At 45.2% G+C, this 8,945-nt stretch overlaps 1 long non-coding RNA gene across 1 annotated transcript; it reads right to left on the reverse strand.

Annotated features, from left to right (window-relative positions):
* Positions 1 to 1,943: 1,943 nt before the first annotated feature.
* LOC114094681 (uncharacterized) lies at positions 1,944 to 8,945 on the reverse strand. The gene is made up of 2 exons (XR_003583112.2): positions 3,683 to 8,945; positions 1,944 to 3,405 (listed from the first exon to the last, which is right to left on the reverse strand). It is a non-coding gene; the product is annotated as an uncharacterized lncRNA (long non-coding RNA).

Below are 8,945 nucleotides of genomic sequence, written 5' to 3' on the forward strand. Positions count from 1 at the left end.
TGCCCTTGTGCCCATTGGTCTTTCATCAGCCTTTGCTGCTGCTGTGTTTAAGTTCAAGGTGGAATCTCGGTGAAGAGCACGGGAACTGTCTGCTCATACAGGCAGGTTAGAAAAGCCCATTCAGAGACTGCTTCAAGAAGGGGATGGGTGGTTCATGGAGAAGGGAAAGGAGGACTAGGGGGAGATCTGGGAAGTATACTTCAAGGAAGCAGTAAACAAAATGATACTTGCAGCACAAGAGCTCTAGAACCATTTTTGTGTAAACAGGCAAGTATAAGCCCCTGAAATGGAGAAGTAGCAATGGGAATTGCACTAGCAAAAAACAGTTCTCTAACACTCATCAGAATCAACGCCGTGGTCCGCAGTGTCTGTCCACCAGCAGATTGCTCATGGAAGCTGGTTTCAATATTTACTGACTGTGTGACCTTCGGCAAGTTATTTAAACTCTCTAATCTCTGCTTCCTTATCTCTAAATTGTGGGGATAATAATAGTATAATACAAATACAGCTGGGTTGCCTTGATTGAAGTTCAGTTCAGGGTAGCTTCCACACAGATATGCAGTTCAAAAAAAAAAAAAAATCTTGATGCTAGGCATAGTAGTGCATGCCTGTAATCCCAGCAACCAGAGTCACTGGGGCAAATGATTGCAAGTTCGAGGCCAGCCTCAGCTACTTAGCAAGGCCCTGAGCAATTTAGCAAGACCCTGTCTCAAAATGAAAAATGGAAGGACTGGGGATGTGGCTCAGTGGTTAAGCACCCCTGGGTTAAATCCCCAGAACCAAAAAACAAAAACAAATGAACAAAAATCTTGAAAAGAAATGTAAATGTATATAGATCTTTACCAAAGAGGTAGCAGAGGGGGCTATTGAGTCAAACAGTCAAAATCCCCTAAATCTCCTCTTTACCCTAGAGCCCTGTCCTCAGAGCTGTTCCTCTCACAAATCTCTCCTCTCTCTTTTCCACATCTCTGTCCTGGGCTGGCTTCTCCTCTCTCACTTCCACTTCCCTTTGGATCCCTTTTCTGCCTTCTGGATCAGTTGCCTTCTTCTGGGAGAAGTTCCATGGCTCTTTGAGACATATATCAGGGGGCACATAGTGGCACATGCCTGTAATCACAGTGACCCAAGATGCGGAGGCAGAAGGACTACAAGTTCAAGGCCAGTCTCAGAAACTTAGTGAGGCCCTAAGCAACTCAGTGAAACCCTGTCAAATAATAAACAAATGGACTGGGGATGCAGCTTCGTGGTAAAATGTCCCTGGGTTCAATCCCCAGTACCAAAATAAAATAAATAAAACGTGTACCAATTTAGCCTTTAGGCCCCTTTCATTCCTCAACTTCACTAATAATCACAGAAAAGGGCCTGCAGTCCAGCAGGCACACCTAAAATCCACTTTGGAAACTGGGTAAGGAAATTTGGAAATTGGCTACTGAAGCAAGGTGACTCTCCATGCCAATAACCCTTGTCCCTGTCACAATTATTGTGAGGTTAGATGACCTAGTGCATGAACACATAATTAATCCCCAACTGTTAGCGATTATTCTTTTTTCTTTTGTGTAGGAGGGTGAGGGTTAAGGTTAGTGTGCTGGGTATTGAACCCAGGGGAATTTTATCATTGAGCCACATCCCTAGCCCTTATTTTTTTTTTAATGTTTTACTTTGAGTCATAAATAAGTTGCTTAGGGTCTTGTTAAATTGAAAGTTTGAGGCTGGCCTCAAATTTTCAATCCTTTTATCTCAGCTTCCCAAACTGCTGAGATTGTAGGCGTGTGCCACTGTACCTGGCATGCTAGTGATTATTATTATTAGAATCATCCATCAACCTTAGTAGCTATAGTATTCCGGTATTATTTATTTATTTGTTAGTATTATGTATTAGTAGTATAATACTAATGATAATCTTTAGGATACAGTCACAGGTAACAAGAGAGCGAGAGAAAGAGAAAGAGCAAGAGCACTTTATTATCCCTTGGGATTTGATTTACTTTATTTGCATTCCAGAAACATTGACCAAAAGTTTAACAGGAAATTCTAAGTCCTACTATGGTCCAAAGGTTGTGGAGCATTGCCCATTTGGGATGAGCCACCATCTGCCCTCTCCCATCTGTGACAAGGCACATTGCTGTAGTCAGCTCATGAAGATGTGAGGGAACTGCTGGGCTTACCTTTACTCAGATTTGCCCTTGTGTGCTCACCAGAACTCCAGGGGGTTCCATTTTTTTGCGGCTCCATATGGACCTTCTTGGGGAGCTCAGCATCTATTCTATCTGGGTTACCCTGGAGGTAGCCCTTGGGAGAGAAACCTTGTCCTATGGCCACCTGACTGGCCTGTCCCCAAAACTCAGCAGATATGAAGGGACAATCATGAGACATCCCTAAATGACTGTGCCCTGATCTTGGCTATGTACTTTAAGGACATAGACAAATGGCCATGTGCTCCCAGGATGGCCAAGGGGCCAGCAGCCAGGGCCTGCAGAGATCAGCTCTGAGGATCACAAATGATTAACCTGATTAAAAGAGGTCTTGGAAGGAGAGGGACTTCCCAGAATGGAAGGGCTGTCCTGTAACAAGATAACCCACTCTATGGCACCTCAGGAGACCTGGAGACTAAGGGCAGAGCCACAAGGGGGGCACTCTAACATCAGAGCAGTATGTTGGGGGACACTCTTTTGCCAGGTCAGTAGGGGAAGATGTGTACACATTAATGGGTGGGGCCAGCACCGCCAGGGCCACTGACACATATTTAGCAACAAATCTAACAGTTACTGGCATTTGCAATGTATCAGGCCCTGTTCCAAGCCCTTTACATGCAATGACTCATTTAAGTCACAGTGACCCATTGGAGGAGGCACTATTTCCAGTTCACAGAATAGAGACTGACGCACAGGAAGATGATGCCAAGACTCTACAGCTAGTACCAGCAGGACCCAGGCAGAGCTGCGTGTGGCTTCGCAGATGCCACTCTCAATTTAACCACCACAGCCACTCTCCTGCAGGCAGAATACAGGAAGGCCCGAACAGGGCAGGGCTTCTCAAACCTTAATGTTCAGATGAATCTCTTGGAGATCTTGTTACAATCCAGGTTCTGACTCCATGGGTCCTGGGCTGGTCTGGGTTGGGGCCTGAGATTTTGCATTTCTGCCAGTGTTGCTGGTCCATGGACCATACTTAGAAAAGCAGAAGTCTAGAGGCCCACAGAATCCTTTTACCTAGGTATGTCCTTGAGTCCCAGTGGTATCCAGGAGAGTATCACCTCCTGGATGGCAGGAGGAAAGAGAGCAGGAGAAGAGCCTGGCCCTGCAGGGCCTTCAGGTCCCCAATGGTTGACTGGACCTCCAGATCCAGCCTGCCAACTTCCTCTCTCATAGCCTGGACAGGTACCCTCCTCATCTCTTACTCAATAACCTAGGAGGAGAAGTGTGACACGTGTGATGGCCCCCAAACACACACACACACACACATCACACGCACACGCACACACACACACGCACACGCACACACACACGCACACACATGCGCGCGCGCACACACACACACACACACACACACACACACCTCGATGAGCCTGGCAGGTGAGATCTTTCCAGGGGCTGGGCACAGTACAGCTGGTGACCTTGGCTACACAAGGCCTTTCTCTGAGTGGGAGAGAAGGTGGCATCCTAGGAAGTGGGAACATATTTACCATGGGTCCTGCTGTGGTTGCAAATCCATTCCCTACTCTCCATCCTTGCGCTGCATGGATGACCAGAGGGTCTCTGGATCTGAAGCCTGCTTCGATCCTTGGAGGACTCCCACACGGCTACCCCAGATCCTTATGAAACAAAACATCATTATCACCCTCTCCTTAAACGCTCAGTACAATAACATATTTCCATTTTTAAAAAATCCATCAACTCCCTGTTACCTCAATTTAAACTACTCACCTTCCCTACAAAAAGAGATATCAGAGTAGGCCCCACTGCTTGTTCACATAAAGGTCTGTTTACAAGCTTGGCCTTTGCTGGTATCTGGGAACTTGGATTTCAGGAGAGTTCTCACCATTCACTGATAAGAGTGACTCGCTGTGCCTCAAGTGTTTGTACAAATATTATGGTTGATGCTTAACACCTGCTTTCCTTCAGGAAGACTGGAATTTAGGCATATGCCAGACAAAGGGACCTATGTGAGCATTCCTGAATTAGTCATTGTTCTTCAGAGAAACAGAACCAACCAGAGATATATATGAAGAGAGAGGAAAAGAAAGAGAGAGAGAGGTAGAGAGATAGACAAAGAGACACAGAGGTGGCTAGCAAGGTCAAAATCAGTAGGGCAGATTGGCAGGCTGCAAATTCAGAGTTGCAGTTTTGAGCCCAACTTCTGCAGGACAGCAGGTTGGAAACTCCAGCAGGGGTTCCCCTCTCATTCATACAGAAACCTCAGACTTTGTTCAGTTGATTGGATGAGACCCATGTACATTATGGAGAGTCATCTGCTTTACTAGAAGCCTATTGATTTAAATGTTTGTCTCGTCTAAAAACAAAAAGGAAAACTTTACAGCAACATCTAGGCTGGTATTTGATCAAACATCCAGGCACCATGGCTTAGCCAAGTGGACATATAAAATAAATCACCACAGTCCCTCATTAGGATCCTGGGCACCTCGTCTTCAGTGAGCCTCCTTGGTTGGCAGCAGTTCTCATGCGTTGTTGCATCTCATGGCTGGGGAAATTGGTCCCTGCTCCTCTGGGAGAGAACACTGAGGATTATCAAAAGGAACAATGGCCTTGCACCTGCTCCCCCAGATTTCACCCCATGTATCTTTTTCCCTTTGTTGATTCTGCTTTGCGTCTTTCTGCTGTAATAAATCATAGCTGTTAAGTCCTATCAGTCCTCTTAGTGGATCATCAAAACTAGAGGTGTTCTTGGGGACTCCTGACTCACCTTTGGATGCCCTGATCTGGACCTGGCCAGCCTCTCCAACCCCAGAATTTGTCACCTACCCCTCATACCCCAAACCCAGCCACCTACCCAGTACCTGAATACACTGCACCATCTCAGGCTTCCATATGGGGAATGCCTTTCTTCTCTTGGCCTGGCAAGTTCCATGCAAACATCAACACAGCCTGTTGTGGTCAACCAGTGCCATGGAACAATTCATCCCCAAACTAAGTAGCTTAAGACATCAACAATTCATTATTGAATGGACCTGTGGATTGTTGAGTCAGGGAGTTCCTCTTCCCATGGGGTTGGCTAGGGCTTTAGGGTAGAAGGTTCTAATGATTCCACCCCACAGAGGGAGCAGTTGGTGCTGGCCACCAGCTCTTAGGTTAACTGAAGCTAATGGCCAAGGGCAATTTTTTTCCATATGGGCTTTTCCACATGGCTGACTGATTTCCTCAGAGCACCATAGGAAGGTTCTGAGAAAAACTATTCTGAAAGGGCGAGCCTGGGTGTGTAACCTTGCGTCATTCTCACTGATGTCTCATTGATGCAAGCTGGAGTGTAGCCAGGCACAGAGCCATCAGGGGAGGAGACGGCTGGAGATGAATACTGGAGGGTGTAGCTCACTGGAGGCACCAAAGCACAACCATCTCCTCAGCCCCTCCCATCAGGGTGCTCACCACACTAGGCTGAAGTAGACTGGTTAATTGTTATTAGTACTGTGTTGTATTGTCACTTCTATTTATGGGCCGGGGCTCTCAGGGGTTGACTCTACATACCTCATTACTCCCTGTGTCCCATTCCTGGCCGAGTCTGTTGAAGGGATGAATGATGGAATGAAAGCCACAACAGTCACCACCTCCTTCATATCCACCCCATCCCTACGTCCTGTGGAGTTAGGAAGTTCAATTGCTGTGAGATGCCAAGTACACTAAGTACCCTAAAGCATGTGAGGTCCTATGCATAGTCCCTGGCAGACAGGAAGCACCTAGCAAACATTAGTGGAATGAATAGATGAGTGAACTTTCTAGGTGATCACTGAAATTTCCAAGTTATAAATGCCTCAGTTTCTTTCTTACACATTGTGATCAAGGTGAGCAGAGATCACACAACCCTACAGACCCCAGAGAGAGCAGTTTTATCAAGGTTGTCAACCGGAGAGATTTTTAGTGTTCTCCTCTCTGACTGTGGTCCCCAGGAAGGACAGCTTCCCATGCTGAGCTGTGCTTATGTGGCTGGAGGCTCCCCACGAATCCATCCTCTGCTCCTCTGTTGCCCTGGTTCTGAGCAGTGGCTCCTAATGTAGGCTCTGTCTCATTCTATAAATAGCCACAGACACATCTTCAGTGGTAACACTTGGGAGTGGGGAAATCCATTGTCAATTTAGCTTCGCCCTATTGCAAAATTCTGACATCACAAGAGAACACAGAAGTGAATCATCCCTGTATAAATACTTTGATTAGATCATTTGCTTTCAAGACTTAAAAAAAAAAAAAGCAGAGAAAAAAACGTGGTATTCTGTTCCACTGTAGACAGGCACAGTAAGGTTGATTACCCACCCTTCCATATGTGAGCCCCTTCTCAGCTGTGAGAATAACTTACTCATTTTTTTTTTTTGATACGAAGATTGAACCCAAGGGAGTTTAACCACTAAGCCACATCCCCAACCCTTTTTATTTTTTTATTTTGAGACAGGGTCTCACTAAGTTGCTTAGAGCCTTGCTAAGTTGTTGAGGCTGGCCTCAAACTTGTGATCCTTCTGCCTCAGCCTCTTTAGTCACTGGGATTACAGATGTGTACCACTGTGATGGGTGAGAATAATTTATTCTTAAAACCACATTCCTCTAGGTTCCATCCTTTGTAATGTTTTACCCTTTGGATCTTAGTTAAAACAATACAAATAAAAGAAGGTCTTGAGTAATAAAATAAATAAAGGATTTTTTTTTTGAAAGGTTTTGCTTTGTTTCATTTGATGGAAGGATTGACAGTATAACTTTTGACAGGTAAGCTCCCTAGATACATTTAATACTCCCTGGGTACATTTAAATTAAATCCATCCTGCTCACAAACTGGTTCCATTAGCTAAAGCTAGCCTGCCCTGCCTGTGCAGGGGACAACACAATGTGAACAATACAATGGTTTCAATTTAAATTCTGAGCTTCTATAGCTTAGTTACGGCTTGTTCTCTAGTTCCCCACAGTTGCTACCACAGCCTAATGTCTTACACACAGTTATGTACCTGTGGGACCCCTGTGGTCATCTGAGTTTCCAACCTCTAAGTTCTACTTATTTTACAAACAGGGGAACTGAGAAAATATGCTCAAGGATGTAGATCCTGGAGGTTGAAGGGCTCAGAAGCAGCTCCTTCAGCCTTCTGGCACCTGGATCCTTCCTCTCTGCTCACTGAATCTACACGCCACTTTCCCAGGCTTTGGCTACAGTGATAAATGTGTGTGCAATTTCAGCAGACACCATAGAGCAGGCCGGAGTTTGCCTGGGTGGATTTTGTAATGACAGCACTTACATAATGGCAAGTTCTGTGACCTTCCTCTTTCTTTTCTGCCCTCCCATTCCTCAGGGCTCCACAAACCTCACACTCCTCTGTCATCAGGCAAACCTCAGCAGGGAAGGAGGGACATTTTCATTCTTCTGCCTATTGCTGCTTCTCCCTTCCTATCAAATGGTTCTGGGTGGAACCTTTTCCATTCAAAATCCACACAGGAAATGTTTCAGATGGTGCAAAGGGGTTTCTTTTTTCTTTTTTTCCTGAAAAAAATCCTACTTGTTATTCAGGATCCCTGAGTGTTACCTCCAGCATGAAGCTGTATCTGTCCCTTATTTTGATATTTGTAATATGTACCCCAGCATGTGTTCGTCTTTGCCCTATGCCTTATTGTCCATGTCTTTATCTCCCCTTCTTGACTCTCTCCTCTAGATCTGTGTTTAGTGAATTGAATCGAGAGGACTGAAGTTCATCCAAACTTCCTGAGAATGGCTACATCCACAACTTTCTACAAAATTGCAATATGTATAGATTTGGATTCTCTCTTAAGGAAAACAGATCAGCGTGTATAGAGGCAAAGGAAAAGCTTCCTCTTCATCCTCTGAAGGTTTGCTGAAATGAATGGGTAACAGATTGGTAGGAGAAAAAGGCATATTTCTTTCCTGAACGTGCTTGGAGAGCATGGGGAGTACAGTTACTTAACAGCCCAGCCAGGTTTAGATGCTTCAAAGCCTTTATAGGGCAGAAGGAGATGGGGGAATATAGGGTAATTGGGGGCAGATGACAAGGACACGATTTTGATCTCTTCTTTTGGAAAGGAAAAGGGATCAGGATGCAAAAAGATCCAAATGGTCTCTACTGTCCAGGACAACACTGCCTAGTTTGGCGAGGGTCCAGTTCAGGGGCAGTGATGCAGAGGAGGGGGAGGCTGGGGTCTGGAGAGTAGTGACTCACATGGGAAGCGGGGCCTGGGTTGCCCCAGAACTCAGTGATCCTCTTGGTATCGGAGTCCAGCAGTGCATTTAGGACAAATACAAGGAAACCTGGGGGCACAGGCAAGAAGATTCCACAGGGCTCACACAAGCAGCAACTCTCCCCAGGAAGAGAGTGTTACAGGAAGAGCCGGGATCCAGGCATTGGACATTGTACCTGCGGGACCCCTGTGGTCATCTGAGTTTCTAACCTCTAAGTGTGAGCCACATTTACAATGTGAGCCACACGTCCACTTTTATATTTGTGTGAATCACACTTACAATGTGAGCCACACACATACTTTTACTGGGAACCAGCACTGCATTAGATATTTCTAATGCTTGTTGAATTTAAATTTTTTTTTCTAGCCTAAGTAGTAACTAAAGTCTTTGAGAAAAATTTCAACTTCCCAGTATGTAAGTGTGAGCCACGCGCACACTTTTATATTTTCTAATTGTCACATTAAAAATGTACAAAGGTGAAAATAAATTACATAATATGTCCAAATACTTCTAACATTAGATGTCATGTATTTAGGAATATACCCTTT

The sequence above is a fragment of the Marmota flaviventris genome, chromosome 14, assembly GCF_047511675.1.
Source record: "Marmota flaviventris isolate mMarFla1 chromosome 14, mMarFla1.hap1, whole genome shotgun sequence".
Lineage (NCBI taxonomy): Eukaryota > Metazoa > Chordata > Mammalia > Rodentia > Sciuridae > Marmota > Marmota flaviventris.